This window comes from Aotus nancymaae, unplaced genomic scaffold, assembly GCF_030222135.1.
Source record: "Aotus nancymaae isolate 86718 unplaced genomic scaffold, 86718_ANA_hifiasm-v0.15.2.pri h1tg000019l, whole genome shotgun sequence".
NCBI lineage: Eukaryota > Metazoa > Chordata > Mammalia > Primates > Aotidae > Aotus > Aotus nancymaae.
The window spans coordinates 9,252,954-9,272,027 of record NW_026988431.1 but is presented as its reverse complement, the minus strand read 5'-3'; the positions used below and the strand labels follow the sequence as shown (position 1 = coordinate 9,272,027).

Sequence of the window (19,074 nt, the reverse complement as noted above, 5' to 3'; positions counted from 1 at the left end):
TGCAACTTATATGCATATATGCGAGTTTGCATCATATCCCTATTTCAGCAAGGTATTTGACAAAGTCTTACAAGATATCTTTAGGGTAAGCCTGTAGAGTATGGCAAACAATGAATGAATGAATTGAACAACTGTTAATTAATTAATCAAAGTTACTTGAGGAAATGGTATGTAGAAATATGCCGTTGAGCTCTGTGCTGTCAAAAATTTAATTAATTTGGGTGAAGATGAGAGAATTATCATTACAATTGAATGGTTGTAGATACTTGACATAATCATGTTTCAAAATGAATCTGAAGAAATGGGTAAAAATAAATCAGATGGTATTTATTTATTTATGTAATTATTTTTGTAGAGACAGGGCCTCATTATGTTGCTCAGGCTGACCTTAAACTCCTGGCCTCAAAGTAAGCCTTCTGCCTTGGCCTCCCAAAGTACTGAGCTGGAATTACAGTCAAGATCCACCATGCCCAGTCTCACATGAAATTCACAGAAGAAACTATAAAGTACTGCACAGAAGATCCAAAACTTATTTAGAAATTACAGGATGTAGGGTTTGGGGAGACTGGATGACAGCAGTTTAGAAGAAAAAGATTTAAATCAACACAGTGGTATGGTGGCAAATATGAAAAAGAAAATTGTCAGTAGGATCTTACAGAAAGAGTAACAGAACATATTTTTCCTCTTGTCTCCCATTATTCATTGTCATCCTGGTAGTGATGAGGACTTTATCACACACTAGCAAGTGCTATAAGGAGAAATTACCATGAGCAAGAATTAGACCTATTTGTTTTGTTACTGATTCACTGTGGAGTTTATCAGAATGATCCTCAGGAACTGGCTGACCTGGGACATAAGTAAAGTATGAAATGAAAGATCCAGGATCCTTAGAGGAAGCTTAAAGAATAGAAAACAAAGAAGAGAAAATAAGGCAACCATGAGATATGGATATAGAAATAGACAAAGTATTCAATGACATAGACCAAAAGCAGCTTTATATATGAGTGCTTCATTTATAAGAGCCTTTGCATTGAAGATCAAAGGGGAAATAATAGACTGCTCAACAAGTTATGCTAGCATAATTGTTTTTCATATAAGAAAAATTGAATCAGATCCCTACCTTATGCCATATAACACAAGAATCCATTCCAAATGAATATACACTTAAATGTAAAGACAACATTTATAAAGAATATAAATTTATTGCCACTGAACTCTATATCTAAAATGGTAAAGATGTAAGCTATTTGTGTATATTTTACCTCAGTGAAACCTTTTTTAAAAAAGACGTTTAAGTCCTAAAGCAAAGAAAGAAAATATAGAAAGAAGAGAATTTCTTAAGTTTAAAAATTACTAACCATAAAAGAAGAGATTGACAAATTTGACTACATTAAAATTAAGTCCTAGAAGAATGACTCCCACAAACAATAATGGTGAGAAGAAGAGCTATTCTGCCTTCAGCAAGGTGGTGATCCAAGAATACATCATCAACATTCAAAAGGGTATGGAGGGAGTGGGCTTTAGGAAGCATGCCTCTTGAGCTTTCAAAGAAACTTGCCATGAAGGAAATGGTACTCCAGATGTGTGGATTGATACCAGGCTCAACAAAACTGTCTGAGGAATACAAAATGTTCCATACTGTATCCATGTGCAGTTATCCAGAAAATGTAGTCAGAAAGAAGATTCACCAAACAAACTCATGCATTGGTTACCTAGGTACCTGTCATCACCTTAAAAGATCTACAGACGGTCAATGTGGGTGAGATCTAACCACTGGTTGTCAAATAAGATTTATAAGACTGCCAACAAAAATTACAGATGTTCATTTAAAGAATTCCACAAAGTGAAATAGTAAGCCAAAAACTGGAGAACTTTGCAACACCTAAAAATGACAAAGGATTAGTCTCTCTCTCTCTCTCTGTCTCTTTCTCTCTCTCTCTCTCTCTCTCTCTCTCTCTCTCCACACATAGCACACTTTCTCTCTCCCTGGTGTGCTCTCTCTCTCTCTCACACACACACACACACACACATATACACACACACACACATTTATAATTACTATGAATCAAAAGAGAAATGGGTGAAGACATGAACAGTATTTAACCAAAAAAAAAAAAAAAGGAAGCATCAATGGTAAAGATAGGAAAAGATGTTCAACTTCATTAGAAATCAAGACATGCTTTTTCAGATCACAATAAGGTACATTTTAGATGGACAAAATTTAAAAGCCTGACATTACCAAATATTAGCAAGGATGTGGAGCAAAAAGAACCCTAATGCACTGCAGCTTGGAGGGAGTGTTGACTGGTTCAACCATTTTGAAAAATATGTTTGAATTACCTAATAAAGAATACATTTACCCTCTGATCCAGCAATCCTACTCCCAGAAAAATTCACTCAACACGCACCAAAGACACATGCAAGAAAATTCACAGTAGCTTTGTTTGTAATAGAAAATCACTGGCAATAAACTCTCCAAAGAGGAAATAACCCAAAAGTCTACACAGATTACACAGGACAAGGTGTTATATTTGCCCAGCAGAATATTATACAGCAGTGGAAAATGGACAAATTCTAGCTTTATATATTGGATGAATAAATCTCAGAAATACAAATATGAATGAGAAAAGCAAGTTGTAGGAACATATATATGGCATACTACCATTTTTATAAAACCCACAGACAAGCCAAATTTTAGAATATATTATTTAGAAAGATATACACACATATGTAGTATGGCTAAAACTCATCCAAAGGATAAACACAAAATTGATAATGGGGAGGCAGGAGATAGGATCAGGGAGGAATACTACATATTTCATATCAACATTATTGGTAATATCCCACTTCCATGAAGTGTTGGCTTCATGGGGGATTTATTACATTACCGAGCTTCATAGCCTACATACATGTTATAACATGTAAATTTATTTATACACAAAATAAATTAAGGAAAGAAAAGAAAAAGAGAGAGACCAAGGAAGGCAGTCCTCCTTAACCCCACCAAACCTATGTAGGCACTGGCAGGAAACCCAAGGTGTAAGGAAACATTTTGTTTCTTTCTCTGTATTTCAAGTGGGTTATGAGTCAACATACAGCTTAAAATTGGGTTCTTTCTGGAAATGAGCTAGGCTGTCTAATTTTCCATTAATTCTATGTCAATAGGGCAAGGTTACAGAGGTACATGCACATTCTAATTAAGAGAGGGGAACCTCTCATCATATTCAGCACTAAAACTATATCTTCAATAGCATGTTCAATTCTTAGAACTATATTTTATGAGAAGTATTTGAAAAAAATAAAGAGCTTCAGGGAAAGTTAATATAGACACTGGGGTGTTGAAAATCCATTTCACACGAATGGCTAAGTGAACTTGAATTTGAGATATTCAACTGAGAGAGAGCTTAGGAGAAATGTGATAGCTAACTTCAGATTAAAAAGAAATGCTGTGAAATTTAAAAAAAATTAGCTTTATATTGCATATAGAGTGGCTACCTGCTGCCAATGGATAGAAATGTATTGAGGCTGTTTTAAGGTTTGAAAATTAAAATATCAGCTCACAACAGCTAGTTGGATGACTGACTCTGGATGGTGGCCTATTATAGTCCAGTGATTTCCTAAAGCTATGAGAGAATGTTATCCTTTAAAAATGTTTAGAACTTTCATTTTTCCTATAATGGATTATATTTTATAATTCAGACTACTGGCTTAGTATATTTTTGGTCTAAAAATATCTAATAATATTATATAATGCTTATCTCTAATTCAGTTATATCACTTATTTTTTATTTCCACTCAGTTCCAGAGATAAACAATGAATGACTCTACTTCTAATCACTACCTAACTCTATGGAACATACTTAACCTCTCAAAGCTTCAGTTTCTTCAGCTGTAAAATGGGAATAATAACAATACCTATCTGTAGTGCATTAAAAAATGACCGCCCAAATATGTCCAAATCATAATCCCTGGAACTTTGAATGGTTATCTTGCAAAGGGACTTTGCAAATGTAGTTAAGGATTTTCTGATGAGGATATTATGCTGGATTATCTGGTGGGCCTGGTATGGTCACAAAATTCCTTATAAAACGGATGCAGGAGGGTCAGAGGCAGAAGAGATTATGAGATGATGGAAGCATAGATTAGAGTGATCCACTTTCTAAAATGGAGGGAGAAGCTAAAAATCAAGGAGACACGTGGTCACTAGAAGCCGAAAAAGGCAAGAAGTGGATTCTTCTCTTAGAGCCTCCAAGAAGAATTAGTTCTACAGTCCCTTTGACTTCAGCTCTGTGGAACTCATTTCTGACTTCTGACCTCCAGAACTATAAAATAATACATTTGTGTTGTTTTAATCAACTAAGCTAGTGGTGATTTGTTACGGCAGCAATAGGAAACAAATTCACCATCTCATAGGGGTTTTTTGTAGGGATGGAATGAAATAAACCAGTAAAAAGTTCTTGGCTTCTATTACTATTTTTATCCACTTTATTTTCTCAAAATGAAGATTCAGTCTCGCAATCAGTGACTGCCCTCAGTTATTTCCCTCATAAGCCATTTTCAAACCTCCACGTACACTAACGACATGGGGAAAAGACTCTGGATGGGAGTAAAGAGTTCACAGCCATAACGCTGAGGGTCCTGACAGCTGCTCAACTTCTCTAGGCCTCCATCCCTCAGCTATAATTACAGCATTGATTGTTCCAGCTTTAAAATGCAAAGATGATGTGCTTACTTAGGTAATCCAATAAATGCTTTCTCAGTCCACCCTCTTGTTCCTCTCTGATGGTTCATCTTGTATCTGAATTCTCTAGTGCCAACTGCTCCTAGGTTATCTTTACTTTGGGCACTGATTAACCAGGCAGTCCTAATTCCATGCTTTAAAAAAAAAAGGAAGATGAAAAGAGGACTGGCAGTTCTCAGCTTAAATTTATGTTTAAAAAATATATTCGATGTTTCACAAATTTGTTCTTAGCAAAAAATTCCTAGCTTTAAGCATCCATATAGATTTGCCCTGGCTCCTTCTGTTTTTAATTCAAGGCAGTTGCTTTCAAGAACAGGGTTGACTGGTCATCGTCATCAAGTGTTCTACCCAGGTTCTTATCCTCCTAAGTGGCAGGACGTTTGACACACTTTCCTAAAGGTGTAGATAACAGTGCATGGGAATCAAACATAACCAAAATAGAACAGACACCAAAGTAATGTTGAGCACAAGCTCTCTTTCATATCTCCACTTTCTCCAACTCACCATGGAGAGAAACTGTGAAAAAGCTTTGCCATCCAGAAATTATTCTGTACATGCAAAACATTCCCATTGATTTGAACTCAGTATAGGGTTGGATATTGTGACAGAGAATCAGACAACACTCAGCTGACACACAGAGAAAGCGCTACTTCAATATGAGGCGACCCTCAAAACTTCACAAGGTGGTCTTGAAAGAAGAATAGATCTTTACTAGCTGGAGAAGACAAGAAGGACATTTTGGGGAGAAAGAATGATGCATGCAAAGGCAGAGAGCCTTCCTCTAAATTAAGTTACTGTGTTTGGCATGTCATGGGGAAGGAATAGACAATAATTGGAGATGATGCTAAGGTCAGCTACTGCTACCAGTCTGTGCTTGCCATACTGGTCATCTGAATTTTACTGGGTAGAATTCAGCAATTAAAGAGACAACTGTCATCAGGGATGGGGCATGTTCAGATTGGGCAAAAAGAAAATAGGTAAAAACTGCTAGAGGCATCCAGTATGTAGCAATAATTGAGGTCTAGGGAGAGGGGCTGTCGGGGTGAAAAGAGGGAGGTGTTGAACTGGAGTTGCTTTCATTGAAAACCAACTGGATATTGGAGAGACGAGGTCCACAATGACCTGGAGGCTTCCACTTTGGCTCATTAGGTGTATGGCAGCATCACTGGCCACGCCATGAAAAACAAAGATGGAGGAAGACAGAATGAAGATTGGGACCACGGACACTAAACTGAGTGGGCTGATAGAAGGCAAAGAGGAAATCAGAACCCTAGAGAAAAGAACCACTTGGGCAAAGTAAGGCAAGGAAGGAGACAGGAAATGTGTGGGCAGAGGGACACAGGAGATTAAAAAAACCAATGATGTCAGAGAAACCAGATGCAGATAGATGGACATGAGGGGGTGCAGACCAGCTGCTGTGCCAAATGTGGCAATATGGTCTGGTAGGTGAAGCACAGAAATGGGCACCACAGAGCCACACCCAAACCCCCAGGGCCCTGAGCATCCCCATGTGGAAGTGAACATTTCCCCTCTCCCTAACTTGATGAGATACCTCTCACGACATTTGACATATGCCTTGTACAAAGTATGGGTATATTTGCCACATGAAGCCAAGGGGAATGGAAGCTTTCCCATATTCCCACAATGCCAGAAGGCAGAGCCTGGCTCTAGCCACCCCCACTCAACAACTTAAAACCAAATCAGTCCCCAAAGTATTGAAAAGGCAAGATAGGAAACAATGACTAATGCGGGCCCAGGAATGAAACCAAAGCACGCAGCAATATGCACACATGCAGATGCAGTGCTGGCCTCCTCCTCCGCAGCCGTCCAAACCGTTTAGAAAGAATAGACGATTAGGCCTCAGTATAATCCATTCTCTTTCACAGAAGTAGAAATTAATTGCCGTGTAAGTGACTAGAGAAAGCAAAAAACTACATAAATGCTTATACACAATAATCATTAAATGTGCCCTACAGAGCAGTGGCGGGAGAAAGTGGGGACTGGGAGAGAATTAAAAATGACACTTAAGTACCGAGACCTCAGGGTGAGTCAGAAAACAATAAAATTCCCGTTTGAGGAAAAAGAGAGGAAAGAAATAACCAGGGTATAACAACATATAGTATATATCTAGGGGCAAGTGCAGGGAGCCGTGCTTTTCTCATGATAGGGAATACGTAAGGGAGACCCAAAGAGATACTGCCTTTCTAAGGGGAAAAAAAGAACAGAAGAAGGAATACTGGCAAGAGACTGAGTCACAGAGGGGAAAGCCCAGCGCTGTGAGGGAAAGAAAGAACAGTACTTAGACCACTCCATGTTTTTCATAACCTCAGAAAAGGATGGCCCAGTTTATAAATGCACAGCTGTAAACAAGACACACCTCAACGCATGACTTGATCATGAAAGAGTCAGAACTCAAAGTTCAGGTTTCTTAAAATATATAGATAGTATGCACACACAAATACACATACACTTCTCTTTCTCAAGGTTTAAAAAAGTATATCTGCTTGAGTAAATTGGAATTTGAACAAGAGCAATGAATGCTTTTTAGCTTTACTCTGAGCCTGGCCATTGAAAATAATTCAAGTTACCAGAACGCATTCTACATTTCACATTCTGGCACTGCCCTTGTGCACAGATTCTGAGGATGCATTTCTATGCTTAGAGCACACATTATTCCCTGGCGGTGTAGTCTGGAAGATCGTGTACATCTAACCACCCGGGTCCAGCTTCTTTGAATTGCTCTGAGCACTTCTCATTTACCAGGAAAGAGTCTCTTCTTCTGTGTGATGTATAATAATGTGAAGCTCTTTTCATGATGATCAAAGAATCAGCTAATCAATGCTAAATTAGATACAGAAAGAAACATTCCAGTTCTCAGTCTGGCCGATGTAGTAAAATCCACTTTAGAAAATGGAAACCCTTAAGTCTCATTGTAGAGAGTTGATTCAAAAGAGATCATCCAGTCCCTATATCAATCAAATAAATGTATATGGACCTGGCGCTTTTCTCCATTATCATAAAATGTATATATACACAATGAAATATTATTCAGCCAAAAAAGCATGAAATCATGTCATTTGCAACAACATGGAATGGAATCAGAGGTCATTGTGTTAAGTGAAATAAGCCACACACAGAAAGACAAATATCACATGTTCTCACTCATATATGGGAGTTACAAAAGTGGATCTCATGGAGGAAGAGAGGAAATTGATGGTTCCCAGAGTCTGGGAAGGGTAGGGGAAGATGAAGAGAAGTTAGTTAATGTGTATAAAAAATACAGTTAGATAGAAGGAATAAGGTCTAGCACTCGAAAGTACAGCAAGGAGAATATAGTTAACAATTTACTTTACATTTCAAAATAGCTAGAAGAGAAGAACTGGAATGTTCCCAACACGAAGAAAAAATGCCTATAGCAATGGATGTACTAATTACCCTTATTTAATCATTACACATTGTACACATGTATCAAAAGATCACATGTACAAAAATATGCACAACTATTATATATTAACCAAAAAGTTTGCTGGAAAAAAAGGTAGATAACAGATATTTGTTACTTTTCTGGATTTCTTCAAGGATCCTGCTGTCTGTGGACTCCAAGCCAGAAAGGAGATACAGGGAAGAAAATGTATATACTTTTGGGTTCAAAACCAAAATTTACCCAGCAGGAAATGGGTTTTCCCTTCTCTGAACTCCTATACAACTCTATACCTCCCTGATGACACAGATCATCCTCCACCTTAGATAATTTTTATTTGTGTTTATGTCTCAACTCTCCTACTATTTTGCAAGCTCTTCACAAGCAGGACTGCATCTTAATATCTTAGCTGAGTAATCACTTGTTTTAACAAGGGCTTTATATTTTCCTAATATTCCTTCAGATGCACTATTTCATTTGGTCTTCATGAACCTATCAGTTAGGTGGGTCAGGCACAATTATTATTTTTCTCATTTTATTATTATTTCATTTTATACATACAGTTGAGATTAAGAAAGGTGAAATGAATTGAAAGTTACATGGCTACTCAGCTTAATTCCAGAGTCCAGAATGAAGCACATTGATCTAGGTTCCAAAACTAGGCCTCCTTCCTTCACACCAAGCTTTTCCACCTGCCTTCCCACATGCCACCTTATATGGCTGGTGGTCAGCCAGGTACCCACTACAAGAAAGACATCTAGAGAGAAGAACAAAGAAGAAGAAACATAAGGCAGTTAAAAGAGAAAAAGAGATGGACACCAACTGATCTTTTTTTTTTTTTTTTTTTTTTTTGTGAGATGGAGTCTTGCTCTGTTGCCCAGGCTGGAGTGCAGTGGCACAACCTTGGCTCACTGGAACCTGTGCCTCCCGGGTTCAAGCGATTCTCCTGCCTCAGCCTCCCGAGTAGCTGGACTACAGGTGCCTGCCACCACGCTCAGCTAATTTTTGTATTTTTAGTAGAGATGGGGTTTCACCATGTTGGCCAGGCTGGTCTCTAATTCCTGACCTTGTAAGCTGCCTGCCTCGGCCTCCCAAAGTGCTGGGATTACAGACATGAGCCACTGTGTCCAACCATGTTTTTCTAATCTGAAAAGCCCCTGAACACTGTTGTTAGATATGAAATCATGACTTTTTCTCTCCATAACAGAGTCATGTAGAAATGCCATTGTCAGAGGAAACAAAAAGGTGTGTGTGTGTGTGCAAGTGTGTGCACATGCATTCTTTCTTTAAAGAATAAAGTGAGATTATGAGATCAATGGGATCACTGATGTTGGAATGGGGAGGGTCCTCAGGGGGCATCTGTTCCACTGTTGCTAGTGACGTCCTCAGACAGAACAGTAAACTGGAGCCTCTTGGGGTATGCTCCTGGCAAAATGACTACTTAGTTATAAAGGAGTGGTATCTTGGCCCATCTACCCTCTTATCCAGTTACTGGTTCTCGGTAAGAGAGTAGATGAGAAGGTAAAAACCCCTGTCAGGTAGAGGGACAGGAGATTAGAAGTCCCCCTACACAAGGAAACGGCAGTGTCTTAGGTAAGGATCCGCACAAGCAAAGCCTGAGAGATCAATTCCAAGGCAAATTAGGCACTTAATGGAAACACATGAGGGAGTGAGGAAAGCAAGAGAGGGCAGGGGAAAAGACAATGATGTGGTTTTAGAAGTCTAGTGTGATCTCACAGGGAGCTCTCGGGTGTAAACTACTCAGCGGTCATTCTGCACAGATAAGGGGCTTGAGCTGCTGTACCTCAGCATCAGGTGGTCACTGGCCAAAGGCTGCCCCGTGGCATGGAGGCTGTAACCTCCCAGCCATCTCTGGATGAGGTAGATGTCATTGTTAAGAGCAGTCCTCCAGATGGTGCAGATAGGAGGATCTGGCAGCCAACATCTGCAGCAGCTGGAGGATAGGGGCACTAGCCCTGTTAAGGGGGCCTGGGTGGGGCACTAATGCCTTCTACTATAGGCTGCTTCTCACATCTACAGGAGCTGAATTCCAGGTAGGTGGTCTAATTCAGGGCTGGATGCTCTCTCATGGGAACTGTGGCATGGGATCCTCTGCCTGGGATCTGCTGTATGACCCCCTACTTTACAAAATCATATCCATATGTTTCTGTATTCTCCACCTTTAGTGAAACTAGAGTCTCTGTATTTGTTGGTGTCTTTCAGTCAATCACTACCTCCTTATAACAACACATGCAACAGACTTCTTCACAATTCTGTTTTCCTCCATCCAAATTTCTATTTGTATATCTCAAGGAGAATGGGGTCAATAACTCCCAAAGGCAACTCATTCTATTTTGCTATTAACTACATGTTGGTAACTTTAATAAAGTAAAAATCTATTTCCTTATCATTTCCATTCACCAAAGTGATGAAAAATAGGTCTAATTTTTAGATATTAAATATCTTCTCTTCTACAGGTGAAAGAGCCACAGTTCAGAGTATTCCACCATGTAGGACATGACTGTAAATCTGTTTGCCCATCTGGCCCCTACCCAGTGAAGAAATTCCAGTCTGTCCATGACCCCATTTAAGGAGGTGCCCAGAACTACCCAGCCCTCCGGGAGTCATGTGACCCACACAGATCAAAGGAGGATTATCCTTTTTGTTTGGGACATAGCAGTTCAATTTAACTTGGCAGTCTAAAATTAACTTCATGATTTAAATAAACTCTACTATATGATCCATTATACCACTGATTTAAACTGACTCGTAAATAACAAATCTACAGATATTTGCATATGCTGTCTGTCTCAACCCAACTTTTGTTTCTAGATTGATTTTTTAAAAACTTAAGTACAGGCTGAAATCAAGGTGTTAGCTGAAGCTGCAAACTCGGCTATGGCTTGGGGTCTCCTTCCAATCTAACTGGTTGCTGGTGGAATTCAGTTCTTTGCAATTGCAGGACAGAGATCCCCACTTTTGCTGGCTGCAAGCTGAGGGCTGTTCTCAGCTCCTAAAGGCCACCTGCCATTCTATGCCATATGGCCTTCTCCACTCTATGGCAATTAGCTCTTCAAGGCCAGTAGGGTAAATATGGTTCGTTCTGCTAAAATGGAGTCCTATACTAAGTAAAGTAGTCAAGGAAGTGATTATCCTATCGCATTCACAGGTCCAGGCCAAGCAAAGAGAGAAGATTAGAGACATGGGGTAGGAATCTTTGGAGCCATCCCAGAATTCCACCTGCCACAATGACTTAATGTGGCTGAGGCACAGTAAGGATCTGTGGTAGAAGAGGGACCTGGAGAGGACTTCCATGCCTTGCTATGGAGTTTGAACATTATACTGAAAGCAATGGAAGCACATTAACAGATACTTCTCCCTTTGGGGAGGTACAAGAAAATGTTATCAGTAATAGTGGTTAAGAAAGTATTCTAGGAAGCATGGAGCTTAGAGACAGTATTATTGAATGAGCTGAGGCAATAAATGTAAAACATAGCATAACCCATATATACACTTGATTCTGTTTATAGTTTATCCATCCTGCTTGCCTATAAGACTGCTATGAGAAAGCAAAGCTACACCTTGCCCTGTTGCCTTGTGATTAAGTGTGCCCTTCACATATAGCAACAGAGGAAACAAAAATATTTTTGCATCACTAGAGACTCTTTCCAAAACAGAAACACCATATCTCACTCTAGTCCCCCCATCCAAAAACATTTTAAAAAGACTTGAGCTTCTTTCCTGTAAGTTGCTGGCTCCCTCAAGAAAAAATATTTATCTCTGACTTTAGAATACAGATATCTGCAGATATGTGAGGATCCAGTTAGGCAGGATAAGCATGTGAGAACTGCTGCTTTTTCACCAATGAGGATTTTGAACAGATTAATGGTAACTTTTTGGGCTACTTTTTTTCTTTAAATACCTGTAGTATTCTTTTTTCAGGGACTCCTGCACTTCTAAAGGCTGGACAGTTCTCCAAACATTACAAGTAAAAAGTACTTCAATGTTCAGTTTGTCTTTGAGTTTTCCATTCACAACTGTGTCTATACCTTGTATCCTCAAGAGCAACCACAATGTTTATTTTTAAATATAATAATAATATTATCTATAAGATACTTATTATATGCCAGGCAAAGCACTGATATCAGAGCTTCATATCCTCACAATCAAATGAGGAAACCACAGCATAGAAAATTCAATTAACTTGTTGGGGTTTACATAGGTTGCTAGTGGTGGAGCTGGGATATGAATCAAGGTAGCATATTCTGCAATGGTTCACAGTCTTGGGAAAAAAAAATAGGCACTTACTACTCTTGTAAGGGTGACCCTTGAGGCACTCAATACATGACTGCTGATTAGCAATGACTACTTTTGAGGTGGCAGAGTCAAAAATAAGTTAAAACTAAGGTCTAACCACTACAAGATTATGTTACAGAAGTAAGGGGCACAGAAACATTAGGATAAATAAATCCAGGAGGAAATTCTTAAAAATAAGTAAAATAAACCTCAGATCTATGCAATAAATCAAGAAAAAGAGAAAGAAGCACACATATAAAAATCTTAGAAATTATAAGAAAATACTGTGTTCAATTCATGCTTACTACTTTAGAATATTAACAAAAGGACAATTTTTAGGTATAATATTAATTACCCAAATTGCCGCAAATAGAAGAAGAAACACTGAATAGATGAATTGATTAGAGAAAACAATCTGACAACAACAAATAGAAACAACACCAGCAAAAATCTGTAAAAGTTATAAAAGCATTATCTAGTTCAAAAAGTAATCCTGATACAGAGAACTTCAGAGGAAAAAAAATTGATGATGAAAATATAATTTCCATAGGTGCAGAACACAGGAAATGATAAAATCTTTCTAATCATTAAATACAATTTACATAATTTCGATATCAAAACTAATAAGATAGCATAACAATTCTACTAAGGACCAAATCATTATGAAAATGGATGCAATAATCTCAAACAAATATGGAATACAGCAGTAAGTTAAGAAAACATTTCATCAGGGCCAAGTAGGCTTTACTCCAAGAATAAAAAGATGATTAAATATTAGGAAATCTATAATTATAGTACACCATTTTAATAGATCAAAGGCAAAACTTGCACAATAATTTAAAAGAAACTATGATACTCTGTATCAAGTCTGATATTAAACACATTATAAATAATTCTTACTGGATACTCATAATATCCTCACGAGATATTTATATGATTATCTTCATATCACAGAGTAAGAGACTGAAATTGGAAGGGAACAAATAAATTGCTTAATGTTACACAATTCTAAGAGGAGGAGATGTAATTTGACTTCTGTTGTGTCTGGCCATAAATCCCACGCTCCAGCTTCCATGTTATATTCTCCTCATGGATAATAATTTACTAAAAAATCTAAAAGGGATTTTATAGTATCCCCAAACCCAGTTTTTTATTTAAAAAATTCTCAGCATATTAGGAGTGCAGTAAAATTCCTTTAACATGGTTAGAAAAAAATCTATCATCAAATAAATAGCTGTTAAAATCAGAAACAAGATAACAGTAGAATGCCAGTGAGTATTTTCAACATTGCTATGAAAATTCTGGCTAATATTATAGGATATAATCAACAAAGGAGAGATACATTACTTGGAAAGGTGAGAGAGTCATTATTTGATTATTATATAACTGTTTATAAATAAAACTGAGAATAACTAAATGAAAAATAATTAGCATTAACAAATAAATAGAATCAAAAACCAAAATATTAAAAGCAGTAGCTTTCATATAACAGTAACCACCAATTAGAAAACAATATTTTAAATAATCTCAAAAGTAATTACAAAGTATCTAATACTTAGGAATAACCTTAAAAAGAAACATGCAGGACCTCTACAAAGAAATGATTTTTTGGTCACATTACATAAGACTTGAAAACACAAAGAGATATTTTGAAATGATTGAAAATTGTAAAGATGCAAACTTTTCCCAAATAATTCAGAACTTGCATATAATTCTGTACAAAGTACACCAAGTTGTTTTTTTTTTAGACAGGGTTTCACTCTTGTTGTCCAGGCTGGAGTGCCATGGCATGATCTTGGCTCACTGCAACCTCTGCCTCCCGGGTTCAAGCCTCCCAAGTAGCTGGGACTACAAGCGTGCACCACCATACCTGGTTAATTTTGTATTTTTAGGAGAGACAGGGTTTTGCCATGTTGGTCAGCCTGGTCTTGAACTCCTGACCTCAAGTGATCCACCTGCCTCAGCCTCCCAAACTGCTGGGATTATAGGCATGAGCCACTGCACCCAGCCCAAAATTTTTTAAATTTGAAAATTAATTCCAATATTCACCTTAAAGAATCCTGAGATAATAATTGCTAAGATAAATTTAAAATACAGAAAAATGAAAGGGTTAGGGGCCACCATATCAGAAACAGACTATAATACAAATTATAATGGGACATATAAACTATAATATGGTTCTGCTACAATAATCAATAGATGGTTATGGAAATAGCCCAGATACAGAAACATATATACTAATTAAAAGATAAATTTAATCACAAATCAGTGAAGAAAAGAGCATTTAATAAATGACATTGAATTAACTATTCAAATAGTTTAAAATAAATGTTGCTGTCTCATACTATATGTTAAAATAAATACAAATAAATTTTATAGTAAATTTTAAAATAAAATTATGAAGGATTATATAAAATACAGGTGGTTATTTATCAGCTATTGAACTTAGCAAATAATTTCTAAACATAAAAGTAGTGAAATGTATCAGAGTAATAATGGATTTGACTGGAGTAGCAAAGGTGAAACACAGTCATATATCAGAGAGCATAATGCTCAAAAGACAAACACCAAACTGGAAAAATAATTTCCAGAGACATAACACACAAAGATAGTTCATAAGCAAGATGTTAACATCTCAATGGATAAATGGGCAAAGAACATAGATCAACAAGTTACCAAAAATCCTTATAATTATCCATAAGCATTTAACATTTTAAAAAATGATTAATACTTAATGCTGTTGAGTGTGAGGAGAAATAGTCATGACACTGACAGTAGGTGTATAAATTAATATCGTTGGCCACATGTAAGAAGAATCGTAAAAACATCCATGACCTTTGGTTGCCTCTCCTAGGACCTGTCCAATAGAAACAATTAAGAAGGTGGCAAAAGATGTAATGCAAGGCTAGTCAAGGCCATATCATTCATTCTAGGCAGAAACATAAACATTCAACCATAGAGGTGCATCCATAAGTGCAATCTTATACAGTGATTGAATAATCATGTTTTGAAAAATATTTAATGTCATGAGAAAATTTTCCCAGTCAAGTGAACATAAGTAAGACATAAAACTTTGTCTAGACTACAATTGTGATTCTGTGATGTAACCACACATCCAAAGAAAAAACTGGAAGAAAATATGCCGAAATGTTACAGCTGCTCTCTCTGAATACTAAAATAGGCAGTTTTTATTTTCTACACTGAATATCAGAATAAAATTTATTAAAGAATATAAACAATATTGTCAAGAGAAGTCAGAAGCTGGACACATTAGTCATGATCTTCTAAGGAAGTAAGAAACCCTTTGCTTTTTATGTTCCTCTAGTTTTACTGCATGATCTCAGAGGAAAATGAGTGAAGCCAGTGTCCCATCAGCCATCTTGGCCTCTGAAAAGAATTGTCCCAGAAGCCATCTCTCTATCAGATCTGGCTAATTCTTTCTCTGCTCCTTCCACTCTGGCCTATTCCTGCTTACCTCTGCCAATCTCCTTTCCTTCCACTCAAATTCTGGCCACAACAAAACAGAAAGGAGGTTTGGAGAGAGGTCAACAGAAAGGAGGTTTGGAAGAGGTTTGGAGAGAGGTATACTGGGTTAGTATCAAGGGAATTATGTGTGTTTGTGTGTTTCTGCAAAAATGCATTCTGCTACTGCTAAACTATCATTCCATAACATGATCTACATTGGAAATACCTTTCTCCAAAAAAAAAAAGAGTATACTCTTGAAAATTCCTGCAAGGCCTCCTGTGATGATGATATCAGAAGTCTATTTCTCCTTCACAAGTATAATTCATGGAGCTTTTTGAAACCATCTCATGTGATCACTCAGTAATATTCAGGAATATTTGTGGGGTGCCCTCTACGGTTCTGGGTAATATAATGTGAGTGTGGGCAGAGAAATCATGGTCCTTGGAGATGTCCACACCTTTATCCTGAAATTTGTGAATAAGTTAGCTTCTGTGGCAGTACTTACACATGTGATTGAGGTAAGGATCTTGAGATGGGGAGCTTATCCTGCATTATTTGGGTGGGCCCAAAATAATCACAGAGATATTTACAAGGAAATAGGCAGAAGAGTCAAGATAGTTGTTGTCCTTGCAAAGTATTTTTTGAAACTTCCCAGTCTCCCATGATTACAGGGGACACAGTTATGCAAATATGGCCTCCATTATAAGAAATGAAGGAATTAAAAGTAGATGGAAACTCTTTAGCAACAGGTATTTTAATTATAAAATTAGTAGGCACAGACTTCCCTTTCCAATTAGTTTTTAAGTCAAATCAATCAAATTTCAAAGAGCAGTTATGCATTTATTTTTAAAATTTAATTAGGAAAAAAATGTGAAACAATTAATGAATGCTATCAATTATAATACATTACCATGAGAAAACCCCAACAACCCTTAAGTATGATTGAATATTTTGTACTCTGTAACAATGAACTAGGTTTAGCCATTTTAAAACATTAATTCCTGAGCTTAAAATAATCTCAACAACTCAAACAGGTCTAAGTGAACCTGCAGTGAACCTAGGAGATAACTTTGTCATGCTACACCCTTCTTTGAAGTAATGGGAGGGTTTGATCTCAGAGAGAATACCTTTCGTTTCGTCTTGTCCTGTGAATATGTTAATAAGTTCAATTGTCAGCTGTTCGTTTTCATGATGACACAGGGATATCTTTACTTCTGTTTATCCTGTGTATAATCAGAGGCAATATGACCCTTTTCTTTGAAATAAATGATTTCAAGCTTAATGGAAATTTAAAGTACTATATAACAAAACTCTAAAATCCTAGAGGGGAGTACTGGAGGGAAATAGGTGAGGAGGCATCAGATAATAAATCACCAATGAAAGCCAAGAAAACTTGAGAGTCTGACCATTTTGGTCCATAGAATGTGTCAGGAGTCAGTGCTATGCAAATGGGAGGAGATGGGGAATGAAGTTTTCATAATTTAATGATCACCTAAATGGTATTGGAGGAATTTGAATTATAGAGAGAAAAGTAGTTGCTTCTTGCTGACCATCAAGATTGCTACAGGTTTCAAGGAAAGAGAGCAGGAGTCATCACAACCACTTCATTTGGTAATCATTTATGAAGTACCTTCCTGCCCTTGATGATGAATTCTCTCTTTCTTTGAAACCTGCAGCAATCTTGTTGGTCAGCAAGAAGCAACTACTTCTTTCTTTATAGTTCAAACTCTTATGATACCATTTGGGTGACCACTGAATTATGAATCCTTTCCACATGTCCCATTTGCCGAGCCCTGACCCCTGACACATTCTAAGTGCAGAAATGATCAGACTCAATTGAGTTCTCTTGGTTTTCACTGGAGATTTATCATTAAAGATGGAAGTACAACTTAATTTAAAAAGACTCAGATATATGAAATAATCAGCATAATCACATAGAAACACAATTCAGGGATCAAAATGCTATTGAAAAAAATCTTTTAAAAGTCTCCATTATAAAAACAATTACTGCTCAACTCTGAGAAAAGCAATAATACCAAAAGAGGTTAAACAGAATGAAATGTACAATGTTGGTAATTAATGATTACTTTAGATAACTATATAAACAATTTTTCAGAAGCACTTGTTATCAATTAGGAAAGCTAAAATACACAGATAAGCAGGTCTTGTCCTGGTTTGTTCCATCAGCTACAGAAGCAGTCTTTAGATAGGGATCTTTATTAAAATAGACTTGTATACCTCCCATCTTGACAACCTAAAAGTTCATTTCCTGAACATAAACACAACCCATTAAGTACCTGTCATGAGGTTACAAAACATATAAAAATCTTGGTCTTTGAACCTTTATAACAGATTCAGTTTGTTTGGCTAAATGTATATTAAATGTTCAAGTGTCAGCAAGTTCTGGTTATGAAAACTAATATTCAAACATAGAAATGCCCTTTCAGAGAAAGAAAACCCCTGTCACTGGCTTTGGAGAGGAAGGAGAATACAAGCCAGTGGATGACATGGAAGGACTCTGTGCCACCAGTTAAAAATAAATGACAGAGGAGCCCATGCAAAAGCAGGCCAGAAAGGTGTGAATTTAGAGAATGGCAAACAAAACAGCCAAAATAAGGTCAAGGACAGACGTAAGACAGAAGAAGTCAAAGCAGGAATGGCTTGAGTATGAAGGCAAAGGCAAAATTCTGAATTTGACAGAGGGAGTGATGGGCAGCCACGTGGCTAGTTAGAGGGTGATTGTAAAGTTGGCCAATGAAAGATAAAATATGAAAGGGAAAATCAGTTCTTTAGAAATGATTATTAAAAATTCTTGAAGGCAAGCTATTTACAGGCATATTTCAGTACAAGTACGGTGAACACTGTATACCAATATAATGAATATTTCTTATTTTAACTCTGTTCTCAACTATTTTCATGGATTTCACATATATATGACCCATTTCTGACATCAGGGAAGGTCACTTTCATATTAAAATTCAATATGTTCACCACTCTCACATTAACTCTCCTCAGGAAGGTCTGATGGCTGGTTGACAGAAATAGGCATTTTGAGAGGAAATTCCCAGGACCATGTAACCCAGCTGGAGAATACCGCTGGAGGAAAGACAGCAGTACTATATATTAACTCAGCAGGGAAAATAAATTGTT

General features: G+C 37.2%; 1 protein-coding gene across 7 annotated transcripts in view; it reads right to left on the bottom strand.

Annotated features, from left to right (window-relative positions):
- THRB (thyroid hormone receptor beta) overlaps positions 1-19,074 on the bottom strand; it is a 374,142-nt gene that overhangs the window by 308,992 nt on the left and 46,076 nt on the right. The window contains exon 1 of one of the 7 annotated variants that reach the window (XM_064378614.1): positions 4,733-4,750. The exons of the other annotated variants lie outside the window; for them this stretch is intronic. The gene's annotated coding sequence lies outside the window, so the exon portion shown is untranslated. Of the gene's footprint in view, positions 1-4,732; positions 4,751-19,074 lie in introns of those variants that run through there. 7 annotated transcript variants of the gene reach the window in all.